Here is a 17784-nt window from a genome sequence, read left to right as displayed (position 1 = left end):
ATTCTGTGGCCCCTGCTCCCTTTTAAGAGGATTTATCTAAAGTAAAGGTTACTGCTACCCAAAGTTAAGAAAACAACGCTGGGGGGAAAGTATATATGAAATATTTCTTCAAAAAAAAAAGAGCACCCAACTTTGGGTCAGAAGGTCTCTGTTTTGGTCTGGTATCATTACTGAGGGTGAAGAGTGACCCCCAGTCCTCCCCAGCTCGAGCTGGGCTCCGGGTCCTGCTCCATCTGTTCTCTGGCCTCAGTCTCACAATCTGTGAAATGAGGGCATCTTTCACATAGTCTCCCTGACACGCTGCCCTGGCACACCCAGTTCTTGTCCTGATGTCCCTCTAGGTCTGCTTTGCCATCTAGGCAGGTAAAAGGGCTGGGCCACCCTGTCCCGGCCTCAGCCAGGACACAAGGGATGGGGGCTCAGGTGGGCAGAGGGCGGGAAAGGAGCACAGTGCCCTGAGGGCAGACCTCTCCTGGCTTGGCCCAGGCATCCCGCCCTTCCCCCAGTGAGGTGGGGGCCTGGCCTGAGATCAGACGTCCACTCACGTCAGCCCGGACCCTGCCCTCAAGTCAGGAGGCGCCTTCTGGGCGAAGAACAATGCGGGCTCTTTGAAGGAATGGGCAGCAGGGGATGGGTGTTTCTCCAAACACACGGCCTCCTTTGCAAAACAGGCTTTGATTCCCAGGCCTGGAGGCCTCAGGTGCCTGTTGGGCGGCAGGCGGGGCTGGGGGCTTTGTTTGTCAGGAAAAGGGTTCTTGGAAATGCAGGAACAAAGCCTGGGCTGCGGGTGGTCTAAGGGAGCAGGCCAGGGCTCCGACAGCAGTGAGAGGGCGGAGAGGGGGGGTGGCCTGGACATCGGACCAGCCCCTCCTCCAGCTGGCCCGGGTATTCCCGCCTCCTCTCATGCTGGGTATCAGCAAGTGTTGTTGGATCTCCAGACTGTCATGGTGGCCCTTTGGCTCCCCAAATCCCTGTTGGGGAATGGAACGGGTAAAGTTGGAACCCAGGGCACAGACTCCAAGAGGGGGCAGGAAAGAGCACTAACCTGGAGTCCACTGGCCTGTGTCCAAGGACTTAGGTCACCAAGAAGGGTGACAGCTCCTGCCAGACACCATGCTGGGCACATGACATGCATGTGTCTCTGATTTAACCCTGTTTTCTCACTTGGCAGAGGCTGCGAGGCCCCACAGCACCTCTGAGCTCATCTCCTGCCACTCCCCGCCTCGGTCACTCTTCCAGGGACACTGCCCTCCTTTCCCTTCCAGACCACGACAAACAACTGGCTGCCCCCTCTGCCCAGAACACGGGCACAGTGGCCCCTCACTCCGCAGGCCATGGCTCAGCTCCTACACGCTCAGTGAGGTGTACCCAGCCCCTCTCTGCCGGTGTGCCTCCCCGCCCCTGAATTTCCATGTCCCCTAGCCTACTGTTTTCCTCTTACAATGATTTTCACCTCTTAACATAGTATTCAGTGACTTACTTATTATCTTGGGTTTTGTCTCTCAACGAGAGTGTACGCTCCAACAGGCACCTCTGATCATCTCGTCAGTCGTGCCCTAAGCGCCCAGCACAGTGCCTAGTACGTAACTGGCACTTGCAATGTTAATTTTGTCAACTTGGCGAGGACATGGTACCCAGCTGTTTGCTGAAACACTAGTGTAGATGTTGCTGTGAAAGTATTTAAAGATATGATTCATACTTAGAATCAGCTGACTCTAAGTAAAGCAGATTGCCATCCATAATGTGTGGGTGGGCCTCATCCAATCAGTTGAAGGCTTTAAAAACAAAGACGGAGGTTTCTTGAAGAAGAAATTCTCCTGAAAACCGTCACATAGAAACCTGCCTCAGTTTCCCACCCTTTGCTTGCAAAATTTGGGCTCAAGACGGCAATGTCAACTCTGACCTGAATGTCCAGCCTGCCGGCCTGCCTGTGGACTTTAGACTGGCCAGTCCCTTCAAACAGGGGGAACTTGTCAATTCCTTAAAATAAACCCGTCCACCCATCTACCCAGCCGTCCATCACACTTCTTGGTTGTTTGCGCCGTTCTTTGGAGAACCCTGACAAATTCAGCCCTCAAGAAACACTGGAACTAAACCACATGAAATTGCTGTTTCTGTGAGTTAAAAAAAAAGGTTAAATATCAACATTTTCATATGGTTCAACCAAATATTTGTTGAGTGAAAATGAATGACCCACAAAACAATCCTGAGATAGTGTTATTTCACTGATAAGGAAACCAAGACTCCAAGAGATAAAGCTGCTTGCTAAGAAAGGCACAGCGTATGGTGGCAGGCTGGGATTCAAACACACTGGTTCCAAGGCCCCTCGACAAGTCTTTTGGGGCCAGAATGAAAGCTCAGGTCTAAAGGGATACCACCCAAAGGGCAGCACACGGGAGGTATAGACCAGCCAAGCAAGGCCCCACTAAATTACCACCATCAGATCCTCTCCCATGGTGCTCCGAACCAGCCAACCGCGGTGGCTCCCAAGCAGGGTGCATCACACTGAAAGAGTGGCTGGGAGTCGGGATGAGCTTAAATGCTCCCCAGCTGCGAGCTCTGCGGCTGCGTGAGTGGCTGTGCCAGCCTTGGCTCCCTCCATCTCAGGCATGGCTCGGGGCTGCGGGTGGCCTTCCCAGTCCCAGGGTCTTTCCACAGCTGCTGGTGGCCCCTAGGACCCCAGATCTATGGGAGTCTGAAGGGAGATAGACAGAAGGACATTATTTCTTATCTCCCCAAAGATAGAGGCCCCCAGGGAGGAAGGCAGCATGGTGGGCTGGAGTGTGGTGGTGAAGGTGGCCTTGGGGCCAGAGAACCTGGGTCTGAAACTTGGCTGTGCCACTTAGTAGCCAGGTGACTTTGGTCAAGAACTTGTTTAATGTCTCCCGAATCTTAGGCTCCCCATATATAAAGTGGAATAATAATACTTGATCCCTGGTATTGCTTCAAAAAAAACTATATGAAATAATACATGTAAAGTACTTGGAATCCCAAGTGCTCAGAAAATAGTAGTAGTCAGTATTATTACTTTTAGCAAATAATATAACTATGTTTTCTGGGTATTGCTGGAAGCAAAGAGGTCAACCACATTTGTTTTGGAGTCCTGATGTCCCCTGTGTCCCTGTGTCCCCTCCAGGCCCCCTCCCCTGTGATGTAGCCCATGTGTCCCCTCCAGGCCCCCTCCCCTGTGATATAGCTGTGGGAGAGGGTCTGACTTGTGGTAATTTAGTGTGGCTTTGCTTGGGTGAGTATATACCTTTCACGCGTTACCCTGTTTGGGGCAAGGGGACGAGGGTTATTCCTTGTTTAGACCTGAGCTTTCAGTCTGGCCCCAAAAGCTTTGTTTATTCTTAAAAACGAAAACAAAAATCGCCAGCATTTCAGTCTCCTGGAAATGACACCCCACAGCAGGTAATTACAGTACTTGGCACTTTTCACAGGAGCTGGTGTTTATGTTGAAACTCTCAAGGAGGAGTGAGAGTGATAGGCCTCATAGTCCGGATCTTAAAAGGCTGGAGGAACTCATGTCCAGAGAGGAGACACAGCTTGTCCGAAGTGATCAGTGGTTGGGCCAGGCTGTAAGCTTCCTGCACGCTCCACTCTCTCCTGCTGTGGGGACGGGCCCGCTCCAGGCAGCGTGGTCTCCAAAGTGAGGGCACATGACAATTCTCTGGACTGCAGGAAGGACTTCTCTTTATGTGCATTTTTATAACAGCAAAGTCATTAAACATGATTACTCTTTAATATTCAGATAAGCATAATATTTAGAAATAAAAAAACTTGAAACAGCATGCTTAGGTTATTTTTAACCAATCATGGTATGACATCAGAGAGGTTTGAAGAGCATGGCTCTAGGGAACCGCCCTGAACTTTGGCTTTCAGGATGACTTCCTTCCTGCTTCGGAGCTCAGCTGGGGCTGGGTCACTGCAGGGGACCAAGAGGGACCAACAGCATCATCTTTCAGACACTGGTGGCTCCTCAGCCTGGCAGAGTTACCCGCTTGCCCAGGTTCCTGCATTGTCTGGCTCACACGGGCCTAGGAGGTTGTCAGTACGGCGTCTCCAACAGCCTTTCCTGTTATCAGGGTGCCAGTACCCAAAAGGAGTCTGAACCTCCTGCCCCTTTCCATCCTGCTGGGTTATGGTCTGTCCTTGGAGTGAGGGTAAACAGACGAGGTGACAGTGTCAATAAATGTCTCCCGTGTGGCCTTGGCTAGCACACACATGGTTCTACTCAGGGACACTGATAGATTTGTGCCCATTGTCCTTCCCATGACACAAACACACAGAATAAGTATTAAGAAGACAGGAAATACTAATAAAAATAAAGAATAGAACAAAAGGAAAAGAATGTTCCTTTATGGGCTCTGAAAGAGGTTTGTGTGTGTGTGTTGCCCTTGACTGGTTTTGACAGGATAATGCTGGCCTCATAAAATGAGTGAGGAAGTATTTCCTCTTCTTCAATGTTTTTGGAAGAGGCCGAAAAAGAGTGGTATCAAATCTTCTTTGAATGTTTGGTAGAATTCACCAGCGAAGCCATTCAGTCCTGGACTTTTTGTGTGTGTAAGCATTAAAAAAAAAAAAAAAAAAAAAAAAAAATCCTCACCCAAGGATATGTTTTCATTGATTTTAAGGAGAGGGGAAGGGAGGGAAGGTGAGAGAGAGAGAAACAGTGATCAGTTCCTTCCCGTACCCCAACTGTGGATCAAATTCGCAACCTAGGTATGTGCACTGACCAGGAATCAAACCTGCATCCCTCAACCTTACAGTGAAGGACACAATGCTCCAACCAACTGAGCCACATTGGTCAGGGATGGTCGGGATGTTTTGATTACTGTTTCAATTTCATTATTAGTGATCGGTCTATTTAGGTTTTCTACTTCTTCATGATTCAGACCAAGAAGGTTGTATTCTTCTAAGAATTTGTCCATTTTTCTAGGTCATTGAATTTGGTGGCATATAGCCTAAACGCAATCTTGAAAAGCTAGTTCTGGGTAATATAAAATTCTACCTCCTGAACCTCGTCACACTTCAAGTGATGGTAGCAGATTTGGGTCAGAGCCAAAGTCACCCAATAAATATGAATTTCTTTTCCTTTTTATTTTTTAAAATTGATTTCAGAGAGAGGAAGGGAGAGGGAGAGAGAGAGAGAAACATCAACAATGAGAATCATTGATCAGCTGCCTCCTGCACGCCCCACAATGGGGATCGAGCCCACAACCTGGGCATGTGCCCTGACCAGGAATCAAACCGTGACCTCCTGGTTCATAGGTTGGCGCTCAACCACTGAGCCACTCCTGCCAGGCAAATATGAATTTTTTAGTCACTTTCAAATATAATTAACATGTATCAGTTAACACATTAATTAATGAGGGAACCAGTAAGATGGTACAACTGGTTCAAAGGAGAATAAAAAGAACCTCACATATATAGGTTGTAAGAATGCTGGTGTATTTAAAAATATTTACAAAATTGATCTACCCATGGGGCAATGGTCAATTACATTCCACTGGATGCAATTCATTTACATTACTGTGGGAAAGAATAATTTGCCTTATTATCAATTTTCCACAATTTAGAGAGTTGTAAAATATCACAAGGATACTAAAATGTGAGCATAACCAAGGCACCCTTTTATGTCCATGTCAAAGTCTTTCTCACAATTTTCCCTGACACCAGAAAAATAAGTTTGGCAAACATATCCAAAAAACTTCATGAAACTTGATTCTATTTGAATCAAAGCAAGAGATAAATTGTTGCTGAGCTCCATCCTTTCATCCTATTGATGATTTAAGAGAGGACAGTGTACTATCAAGCCAGGAAGCAGAAGGTCTGGGTCAGGTCTAACCTCATCACTAAGGTTGGGTGACCTTGGGCCATTCCCTTCTCTCTGAGCCCATGACTTTTCACTTACAAAATAGGGCCAATCACAATGAGATCATAGAAGGGAAAAGAGTCACACCATGCCTGTCACAGAGTGGGAACTCAGGACACAGGGGCTCCTTCCCCTCTTCTTGAACTATCGCCAAAGCCTCCTGAAGGTATGTCATGTCTTTTCTAATTGCTGCTCATTTCATCAACGTGAAACTTCAGCCACTGAGACCTCAGGTGGATGAAGTTCTCTCCGTGTAGTACTCCAGAGGCACTGGGCAAGCCTGTGGGAAAGGTGGCCAAAGTCTTCTTTGGAAAAAAATGGAACCTGGCACCATGGTGTCACTAAAGGGCAGATCTCTGGGGCTGTAGGGAGGGGACGACGTCAGTGAGTCCAGTACGCAGCACAGGTGAGTAGGGATGCTGGTTGGGAGGAAGGTTTGGAATAAGCCAGGGGTTCCCACCTTTGAAGGGGTGGTCAGAGACAACTTTGAAAATCTGATGAAAACCTTACACTTTCTCCCCAGAAATATGTTTATCAGTTGGCAGATTGCAGCAGGCTCTTCCCCAGAGGCGCTGGGCCTGGAACGAGCACCCTTTGCAGAGCCCCCTTCACTTCCCTCGGTGAGTGTCCCCAGCCTCACGGGGGAAGGAAGCCCCAAGGGAGAGGTGTCAGATCAAACTCCTTCCCCGTCACTTAAGTGATGGGCCCAGATCAGCTGCTTTGACCTAGACATGCCTCAGGCCCCTTAGAGTCTTTTGTCTCTTATCTAGGACTGGGATGGGGGGTGGGGTGGGGGGGAGCCCCCTAAGTATCCATCACCTCAGTCTTTAAGTCCACACAGCAGAGTATGAGTATGGAGGGGACTTCTAAAAGAAAGACCCGGGACCTTGATTATCTCCTTCCTAAGTTCATGGACCCCCTGAGGGAGGTAAAGAATGTGGACTTTGGAGCTAGTTTGGGATTTATGTCAACCATGGAGGTGCATCACTCAGCTCTTCCTTTCAAAAGAGAACTTTTTAGAGAGAAAAGATGGGAGGGAGAGAGTGTGAGAGAGTGAGGGAGCAATAGAGAAGTGTGTGGATGTGTGTGGGGTGTTTGTGTGTGTGAGCTAGGGACAGTTAGATCCTGTAGGTCTTCCAAGGGGCTGCTAAACAGGGCAGTCTTAGATGGCAAAACCCCGCTGCCACCGTGGACACTCCAGGGGTGGCCAGCGCGGGCATAGCGAGCACGCCATCTTGAAAAACAGAACTACTTGAGACTAGGATCTTAGCCTCACCACCACCCAATCTGGTCTCAGACACAAACTGGGACCCTACAGCCACTAGGGACAAAAGCCTTTGACCACAGCTGCAGACCCACAGACACCAAGAATCCAGACATCCCGCTGCAGATTTCTGTGAGTCACAGAGCCCATCCCCCTTCCCACAGGCTCGCTGCAACTCCAAAGGAACTGCTATACCCACCCCGCTGCGCAAGCAGGCCTCCTGCCCACACAGGGTGGCTCTGCTACCTGAATTTGAGCCTGGGCATGCAGATACTGGGAAGCTGTTTCCTGCAGCGCGCAATCGCGCGACCAGACTCCACACCCACACTGGGCGGTAGTGCCACCTGACTTTGATTCTGGGCAAGCACACACGGAAGTCTGTTTTCCACAGCGCAGAAGTGGACCTCCTGCCGATGCAGGGCGGCTGTGCAACCTGGTCCCCCAAGCAGACCGGGACCCTGATTCTCCACGCGAGAGGCAGCACTGAGCACCAGTGACTTGACTCTGTTTCTCATCGCATGCTCCTGGGATTCCTGATTCCCAGTGCACACACACTAAGAGCCAGTGACTCCAATTCTTGGTGCATGAGCACACAGGGACCCCAATTCTTGGTGTGAGGCTGCACCAAGCAACAGAGACTCTGATACTTGATTCTTGGTGCGGGCACAGGAGGACTCTGACTTCTGACACGTGCTAAGGGACTCTGATTTTTGGCACACGCCAGTGGGGTCTCTTTTTCAGCACAGCGCAGGCAGGGTCCCTGATTCTAGGTGTGTACACGAGGCAGCACTGAGTACCAGTGACTCTGATCCTGGGCGAGCGTGGCTCCCACCAACCCATGGCAGCCACATGTCTTGGTGTCAGAGCTCTTCAATGAGACTCAGATGGTGTGAAGTTCCCACTATACACAACCCAGGCCCCCACAACTCGGCGTTTGAACCTTCTGGTGATAGTTAGAATAGGGAGACAATGAAACAATTCCCAGAGGAAAGAAAGAGAAGAATCAGCCCTGACCAGTTTGGCTCAGTGGATAGAGCGTTGGCCTGCGGACTCAAGGGTCCCAGGTTCAATTCTGGTCAAGGGCATGTACCTTGGTTTCGGGCACATCCCCAGTAGGGGGTGTGCAAGAGGCAGCTGATTGATATTTCTATCTCATTGATGTTTCTAACTCTCTCTCCCTCTCCCTTCCTCTCTGTAAAAAAATCAATAAAATATATTTTTTTTTAAAAAGAGAGAGGAATCACCAAGAAAGGAAATAAGTGAAACGGAGGCATGTAGCATGACAGAAAAAGAATTCAGAGTAATGGTCGTGCAGTTCATACACCATATGGGTGAGAAAATCAACAACCTATGCAAAAATCAGGAAGAAATCGAAAGTGATATAGCTACAATCAAAAACACCATGGAAGGTTTCAACAGTAGACTAGAAGAAGCAGAGGACCGAATTCATGAGTTAGAAGATAAGGTAGAGAAGCAAGCCCAATCTGAACAGCAACTGAAGAAAAAAATTAAAAAGCAGGAGGAGAGCCTAAGGGAGCTTTGGGACAACACAAAATGAAATAACATACATATAATAGGGCTGCCAGAAGGACAAGAAGAGCAGCAAGGATTAGAAAATCTATTTGAAGAAATAATGACAGAAAACTTCCCTGACATGGGGAAGAAAAAAGTTACACAAGTACCAAGACTCTCAAGAAAGATGAATCCCAAAAGACCCACACCAAGACACGTCATAATTACAATGGCAAATGTTAATGACAAAGAGAGAATCTTAAAGGCTGCAAGAGAGAGACAGAGAGTTACCTACAAATGATCCCCAACCAGGTGGGACCTAGAGTGTGACTGTAGACAATTGAAAGCTCTACAAAATAGTAGCCCCAAATGCAGCTGCCATGCTGGTCTAGGGTCTATGCTAGAGGAGATTGATAATGTGCCATACGTTCAGGTGCAGGGTATGCTGCTATTGACTTGCCCAATGTGACATTTTCTGTCCCAATCAGGAAAGAAGATCAGAGACAGTTCACATTCCCGTGGAATGAACAACAATGTGCATTCATAGTTTTGTCCCAGGGCTGTGTTAATTCTCTTACTCCTTGTCACAACAGTCTGAACAGACCACCTAGACATCCTGCAGAATGACACCAGTGACATCATCCTGACCAGGAGGATGAGCAAGAGTGGCCAGCATACTGGAGGCCTTGATAAGACACATGTACTCCAGAAGGTGAGGTAAGTCTCACAAAGACTCACAGCCTGCCACACCAGGAAAGATTTTAGGGATCTAGGAGTGAGAGCATGCTGGGACATTCCATTCAAAGCAAAAGTCAAATGAATGTATTTTGCTCCTGCCACCACAAAGAAGGAAGCATAGGGCCAGTTAGAAGTTTTTGGGTTCTGGAGGCACACATTCTATATCTAGGGACACTGCTCCAGCTCATATACAGGGTGACATGACAGCCTTCCAGGTTTAGATGGGACCAGACCAGGAAAGGGCTCTGCAGCAGGTCTAGGCTGAAGTGCAAACAGCCCTGCCTCTTGGGCCATACAATTCAGCAGATCTTGTTGGAGATGCCAGTGTCGAACAAGATGTGGTGTGACGTTTGTGGCAAATCCTAGATAAAGAACTACAATGCAGGCCCTGGGATGAGGAATGACGGCTTGGGTCACATCACTTGACCTGCCAAGATGATAGCTGAGGGCGGAGGGTGGAGTGAGGAGGGGGGGGCGGGAAGAGGTGGCGATTTGAAATATAGGGTGTCCCAAAAAATGTATACACACCTTAACAGCTGATAGCTCAATTTTGAAAATGAAATGTATTTTAGCCCAGCTGGTGTGGCTCAGAGGATTGAGCATAGTCCCATGCACCAAGAGGTCACTGGTTCTATTCCCAGTCAGGGCAAATGCCCAGGTTGCGGGGTTGATCCCCAGGAGGCAGCATGCAGGAGGCAGATGAATGATGTTTCTATATCTCTCTCCATCTCTCTTTCTCTCAAAAAATCAGTAAAAACATATTAAAAAAACACATTTATTAAAAAAAAAAAAAGAAAGAAAGAAAGAAATGTATTGACCTGGCTCGTTTGGCTCAGTGGATAGAACGTCAGCCTATGGACTGAAGGGTTCCGAGTTTGATTCCGGTCAAGGGCACATGCCCGAGTTGCGGGCTCCATCCCCAGTGGGGGGCATGCAGGAGGCAGCCAAACAAAGATTCTCTCTCATCATTGATGTTTCTATCTCTCTCTCCTCCCTTCCTCTCTGAAATCAATAAAAATATATTAAAGACGTATTTTAATAAACACTGCCTTTATAATGATTCAAAGTGTGCGTATACATTTTTGGGGACACCATGCAGATAGTGGAGGAGATGAGGTGATGAGCACCAGTTGAAGCTCCAGTGATCAGAGCTGTGTTTTTGTCCCACTGACCTCTCTCTTTTAAGTATTTTCCCTCCAGGAAGAGAGGTCCACCAAAAGCCTGGAGAAGTGCATCCTGGCAGGGCATAGGTGGACTGTGGGAGCCGTGAAGGTACAGGACTTGAACCTTCAATGAAGAACTTGCTATTTAGCTTCGAGGTGTACAGTAGGATGACAGCTTCCGTCTGCAGAGTCTTCAGGCCAAGGTCATGCTCTCTGGGCAGCTCCCAGCCAAAGAGAAGCATATAGGTCCTAGGATCTGGCCATTTCTGCCCAAGGTGGGACTCTTCTAATGGGAAGTCTTTGCTTAGGAGCTCCCCATCGAGTCGGCTGGACTTGATCAGTTTTGTATCACAGTCTGACAGCCGCCTGAGCAAGTGTCAGGATCTGAGATCACACCAGGTAACCCTGGGATCTTGGCGTCCATTTGATGGATCTGGGAAGTGAGAGGCCCCATTGGAAAGCCACACCTTGCCCCTGGACAGCTTCTGGAAGTTGAAAGGGCGCAGGCTTTAGGGTCAGTCATACCTGGGTTCCAACCTCAGTTTCTGCACCAACGGGTCATGAAGCTTTAGTCTCTGTGCTTCCCGAAGAGGCCTCATTTTTTCATCTCTCTGCTTCCTCTCTTTTTCTCTCTCCCCTTCCCTTCACAGCACATGCCCACCAAGATTCCCACAGGGGCAGATTCTCTGCCAGCTGCCAATGAGCTATTGAGGAAAAGTCTCTATTTCTAAGACCACCCACACTCTCCCGGCCCCTCATTCCTCCCCAGGATGCCTGCCTCTTTTAATTCTCCATGGAGGCCAGGCACTTGAGCAGCTGAATTAAAGTTTAGTAAACTTTCTTGAGTCCCTTTTTTGTTCCAGGTTCTATGCTGGGTACTTTCTCATAATATAGTTTACAAAACTCAGTGAGGCAGGCTCTGTTATTACACCCATTTGACAAGCAAACTGAGGCTCAAAAGAGTCAGGAGGGGAAGTTGAGATTGGATCCCACTCCATCATCCTCAGTGCTCCTCCTCTAATGTAAGCACACCTGGGTGGGGGCACTGCCCGTATCTGTGGGGTTGGAGATCTGAGAAGCCTGATAACTAGATAACTGGGGAGCCTGTGCCACAAAGAATCCAGCCTGCCCTGGCCTGTGGTGTCTGTGTGCTAGAGGAGGCATCTGGAGGAGTTCCTGGAGTCAGGGAACTCCTGACCAGGCCCTGAATGCTCCCTGGAATGTTTGGGACTACCAGAGCTCTTTGATAACCTCAAAGTAATGCTAACAATATCGGCTGCCATTTGTTAAATTCTTACTACATGTTGACACTGAAGGCTTACAAACACAAGCTCATTTAATCCTCCAGAAACTCTAGGAGGAATTGTTATCCAGAATTCCTCATCCAGGCCTGTGTGACTCCAAAGCTTACACACTTACCTCGATACAGATCTGTATCTGCTCCAGGAATGACTAATGACCCTCATTACAACAGACCATGCCTCGGCCAGGCCCCGGTTCTGCCCACCACACCTCCCTTGATCTGGACTCTCAGAGCAAGCCTGAGGTTTTTTTTAAAAAAAATATATTTTATTGGTTTTTACAGAGAGGAAGGGAGAGGGATAGAGAGTTAGAAACATCAATGAGAGAGAATCATTGATCAGCTGCCTCTTGCACACCCCCTATTGGGGATGTGCCCGCAACCAAGGTACATGCCCTTGACAGGAATCGAACCTGGGACCCTTTAGTCCGCAGGCCGACGCTCTATCCACTGAGCCAAACTGGTTAGGGCGAGCCTGAGGTTTTGTTACCGGGAAACCCCCGGGTGGGCTCAGGCTGCCTGTCGCAATGTCCAATAAGGAAGGCAGGGTTGAATCATATAAGGCATTTATTGAGAAGGCCAGCCAACCAAGAAGACAGGGAGTTTACAAGCACCCACAAGCTGTTTTGACCATAAGGTGCAGGGGACAGGATTACATAGGAAAAATGGGCTGTGGTGAGGTTGGGAACAGAATGCAATTGCTTGCAGTCCTGGACGTCAGCAGACGTCAACCATTGTTCTTGGTTGTCAGGCAATGAGATGACAGCTTAGCTCCTGGTGGGGTTGGCCTGGTCATGCTTACCAGTTCTGCTTGCGTGTTGGGTACAGTGTACATTGTCCGCAGTTGAATCACCTTCTCCATCACGTTGTTCAGATCAAAGGGAGTACGCAGGTGCACTGGCCCGAGAAATGAAACTTAGAAAAGAAAAAAAAACGTAACCCTCTGTTCCCACATGCATATGTATTTCAGAATTTCAAACTAATATGATTATCTTTCAGATGAACCCAGGTGCTCTAGCTCAGATTACAAGTCCCTCCTATCAGTTTGGGCTTTGATTGTGGAAAGGCTCAGGGCTAAGGGCTTCCTAGGTGTGGTTGAGTCCCATCTCCTTGAAACACCAAGACTTAAAGAACAAGAAAGAGATCTTCTGACCCCCATTCAGAGCAAGAGAGAAAAAGTCAGAGGCAGGCTTAATGTCCATAGAACAGAACAGAACAGAACAGAACAGAACAGAACCCCCAAACCTGCCTTTTCTATCAAGGAAAAGCTTTCAAACCCGAGAAGAGCCAGCTGGCTAACAGGAAACCAAAGGCCAGGCTGGGCTGGGATCTGCCTGCCCCCAAACGCCTTTGCTCTGTGTGAAGTCCCTCCAGGGAGAGAGAGGTCATTCCATGGGCCCTTATTGGGGAGGGGAGAGGTGCCAGAGAAAAAGCAAATAAAATAAAATAAAATAAAAAATACGGCCTCAATTTGAGCAAGGGGAAGATATGGTGCATTGAGTTTATGTTAATCCCAGACAAAATTCCAGAAGTTCCTTTTCTAAGCAGAGATTACTGGGCACTGAGACAGGTTCACTTAGGTCAGGGCATGTCTGGCTCCCCAGATTCTCCCTGTAGGAGCGGGATCCAAGCATGTTGTGGCAAAAGAACCACAAACTCAGAATTTAAAAATAAGACTTTGCTGTTATGAGAACGACATTGAGGAAGAAAGGAGAGAGTTCATCAGCCAGGTTCTGGAATCTACCACACCCCACCTCCTAACATGTCAAAATTATAGGCTTCCTTTTATAGCAGAGTAAACTGAAGAGTGGTGCCAAAATTTGCCTGGTGGTCAGCGATGGAGGAGGAGCATTGGCACACTCAAGTGAAGACGATGAGACATCCCGAGGCGGATGTTGGCAACATACTTTTGAGAGAGGGTGATAGTATTTGTCCAATAAAGCACTCAGGATCTAGAAAGTTTAGAGTTTATCCAGGGGCATGAAACACCAAAAATCTCTTAGAATAGTACATGACCTGGGATAAGGAGGGGCTGATTTCCTTGGCAGGTACCACTAGCACTGAAGTCAATTTTGTGGTTGATGAGGCTTTTGAAATGTCTCTCATATTTTGAATGTTAATGGAGAAATAGGGACCAAATCTTAGGGTAGCTCAGCCTTCACATGGCTGGTTGAACCCCTATGCCAAGAGTAGAAGGAATTAATTGATTCTGTTGGGTGGGACTCTGCCTCCTTTATGACCCAGAGCATCAAAAGTGTGGTCCTTTCACTGCCGCTCACTGGTGTCTGCTCTGGGTGTGCCCTGTGTGGAGGGTTGGGTGCAGAGCAAGGGAATGTGTGTCCAATGTGTGAAAGGAAAACCCAGCTGGATGCCTCCTGGTCCCAAGATTGGTCCGGCATGACCCTCCACCTGCCTGCATGGCACAGCCGTTTCTAGTCTAGAGGCCGTGAAGAGGTTCAAAGCTTATGTTCTGGGGTCTGACTCCCATCCCATTCCAGTCCCAGCTCAGCCATTTACTGAAACATGACAATCAATGGGTCTGGGCTGCTGTCACTACTTGAGCCAATTAAGCAGAAACAGCATTGAATCATATGAGCGTTTATTCCAATAATACTGGCAGTATGGGAGAGCAGCAGGTTATCCACAAAAATCTGCTCTGCCTTCCATAAGCCAGCTGCTTGTATTGGGTAGAAGGACAAAGATTACGTGGGGAAGTAGGCAAAAGGGATAAGAATGGGTATGCAAAATGGGCAGTTTACAGGCAATGCGGGCTGTGGGTTTGCAAAGGCCTGGGGGTTTGCAAAGGGCTGGCGCCTCTGGTTTCTGCAACGAGGTTGTTAATCTTTCCATGATAACAGGCAGCTCCCAGATGTGGAGGATGGGCCGAATTTCCAGGTGCAACTCCCAGCCAGGTTAGAATGTGCTCCCTTTAATTAGAACAAAGCAATCACAGTTCATAAAGCATGGTTAATATTTCGTATAATTATAGTTGGTCATCAATATTCTATTTCTGCTCCTAACATTACCAGTTGTGTGACCTTAGGCAATTGAATAAATCTATGCCTTACTTTTTTTTCCACCTGAAAATGTGGGTAAGAGTGGTGTCTGACTAATAGGGTTAGAGCACTCACTGGCTTTCATTTTTTGACTTGTGACTCACAGTAAGAAATACATTTTACATCAAGACCCAGTACACACATCTCTGCGTATATACACATTCAAGTGCATGTATAACTGGAAAAAAAGTTTTCCAAACTCCTCATTGCTGGTGGCTGAACTATGGTCTGGTCTATTCTATTCTATTCTATTCTATTCTATTCTATTCTATTCTTTATTAAGCAAAATGATAGCTAAAACCATTAAATTGATTTTTTTTTTTTTTTACAGGGAGGAAGGGAGAGGGATAGAGAGCTAGAAAGGTCGATGAGAGAGAAACATCGACCAGCTGCCTCCTGCACACCCCCTACCTGGGGATGTGCCCACAACCAAGGTATATGCCCTTGACCGGAATCGAACCTGGGACCTTCCAGTCCGCAGGCCGACGCTCTATCCGCTGAGCCAAGCCGGTTTCGGCCCATTAAATTGATTTTTACTACGCATATGGGTCATTGCCCACAGTGTGCAAAACACTAGTTTAAGATCTTTCTGGAGTATTGCGTTTAGTTTCAAAATCTATACTTTTTTTGCACCTGTCACTTTTTTAAGCGAACCATTTTCAAGCTAGAGGGTGCCCAGAAGAGAATTAGGGTATTTCATTGCATGGTTCTTTCTCTTTCTTTTCCCCATCCAAACCACTCATTTGATGGTGTCTTCATGTATTCATTCATTTGCCCCGTCATCACAGGCCTAGATGCTTGGTTCATCTAGAAAAGAGACTCCAGGGAAAGACCTGCTCTGGATAAGTCGGGTGAAAGAGGAACCAGACCTGCTCCTTACAGTCCCCTAAGCAGAACAGGGACTTCTGGGAAAGTGGCAGGGAAGCCAATTCGGGTCATCACAGGCAGTTTTCCGTCCTGGTGCTGCTGGGCTGCAGGTCGGCTCTGGGAGACCTCTCGGGAAGTGAGTGATCAGAGGTGGAAGAAGGGGAGTGATTCAGAGGCTTCCAGTACTGGGTGGAGAGCCTTGGATGTGCTTGAGGCACTGCAGGGGCTGCTATGGTGATGACGAAGAAACCATCTAGTTGGGGTTCTGTGCCTCCCCGTTATCCAAAGCTGCTTCATTTCTGTTTTATACAGTGGGGTTCTCCATGTGGTTTATTTTAAGAGACACTGATGCTGACAGAAAATTTAAATCCCCAAACTAGGAGCTCATTAAATCCCTTAAGTCTTAGAAGCAATCATTTCTAGGATTCAGATTCATTTTTTTTTCCCTATAAAAACAAGTCCATTAAAATTACAGCATAAGCTTTTGTTTTGCCCTCTTAAATCCAGATATAATTGAGAGCAAGAATTAAAGAATTACAAGCACCCTGGATTGAGATGTCATTTGTTTTTTCTTCTCTCTGTATCCCCCCTCCCCATCTGGCCTATCCCAACCCCAGGAGGAGAGCAGAGAGCCCTGCCTTTGGGCCCCGTCCCCTCAGTGGGTGTTGGGGAAGCCGACTGAAATCAGAAGTCTCCTGCAGACAAGTGGTCTTTCAGGCTTTTGTTGATTAAAGCCTGAGGGGACGGGCTTGATAGAAAGCGAAGAAGGAAGTAGAGGGAGGTGAGTGGGTAGGTCCTGGGAGGAACTGGCAGAAGTCCCCTTAAGGAAGCTGGACCCCAGGCACCCACACTCCTTTGATCCACCAAAGCTGTCAGCTTCCGGGAGCAATTGGGGTTGGTCTCACAATGTCTCTCAAACATGGAAGTGCCCATGATTCGTTCACCTGGGAATCACGATCAAATGCAGATTCTGATCCAGGAGGCCTGCGGTGAATTTCTAACCAGCTCTAATCAGGGGCTCTATCGTTGCCGGTCTTAAGACAACACTTCAAGGAGCTCAGAGTCCGTCCCTTGTTTTCTGGGTACAGTGAGCCTTCCAGACTCTTGTGCACCCTTCGAAGACCCGCCTAGTAATAGGGGGACTGAATTCCCCATCAGCGCAGCACCCAGCGATGCAACGTTAGTTTAACCTTGATTTGAAAGATCTTTCATGTTTGAGCTTGTGATTGCGGACTCATAGCCACGGCCCAGGTTAAGCTGCCTCTCCAGGAATTCAAGGGTTATCAACCCACTCTTGCTCCAGGGCTGGATGTACTGGGTGGAATCCACCTGCCCGCCCTGCGCAGGGTGAGGAATTCTCTGGGCATCACGTCCTTCCCCCACTTCTTTCCTAGTTCAGGGGCTTAAATCCATAAAACAGCTGCTTATCTTAATGTCTTTCGGTGGAATTTTGTCTGTTCCCTATCTCGCCCTTACCTAAAAGCACCAAATCCATCCGTTTGCGTCCTTTCCCCCAGCCTGGGGTAAGAGATAAACCGAGGCATCTGGAAAGAATGGCACGGGACACAGCAAGCCCCCTTCCTACTCCGAAGGCCTCTCTGTTCGGGAAGTGGTGTCAAGTGTCAACACTGTTTATTTGTTCATCTTCACTTCCTTTGCGTACTTGTCCTACTTGGGCGTATACGTTATTTTGTAAAGAATAGCAAAAAGCTAACCATTCCCAGCCAAGCCCTCCCCCTAGTCACTGCCAACCTCAGGAAACAATTCTTAAAAGGGACTTGGCCTTCCTCAGAGCCCCTAAATACACATTTGTAAAAGGGACTTTGTAAATATCCCTTGCCTTGGAAGTAACAATGTCTTGTGTTTGCATAGCACTTTAAAAATTTCAAAGGGATCTAGCATTAATGGGGCGTCCGCTTGTGCTGGGGGCAGCATCTCATTTTATCTGCCCAGCAATTCCTATGAGGGGGTATTCATAACAGCCCTTCTCCACTGATTCGCCCACAACC

The sequence above is a fragment of the Eptesicus fuscus genome, chromosome 9, assembly GCF_027574615.1.
Source record: "Eptesicus fuscus isolate TK198812 chromosome 9, DD_ASM_mEF_20220401, whole genome shotgun sequence".
NCBI classification, from domain to species: Eukaryota; Metazoa; Chordata; class Mammalia; order Chiroptera; family Vespertilionidae; genus Eptesicus; species Eptesicus fuscus.
The sequence above is the reverse complement of the archived record's forward strand: the minus strand, read 5'-3'. Positions refer to the sequence as shown.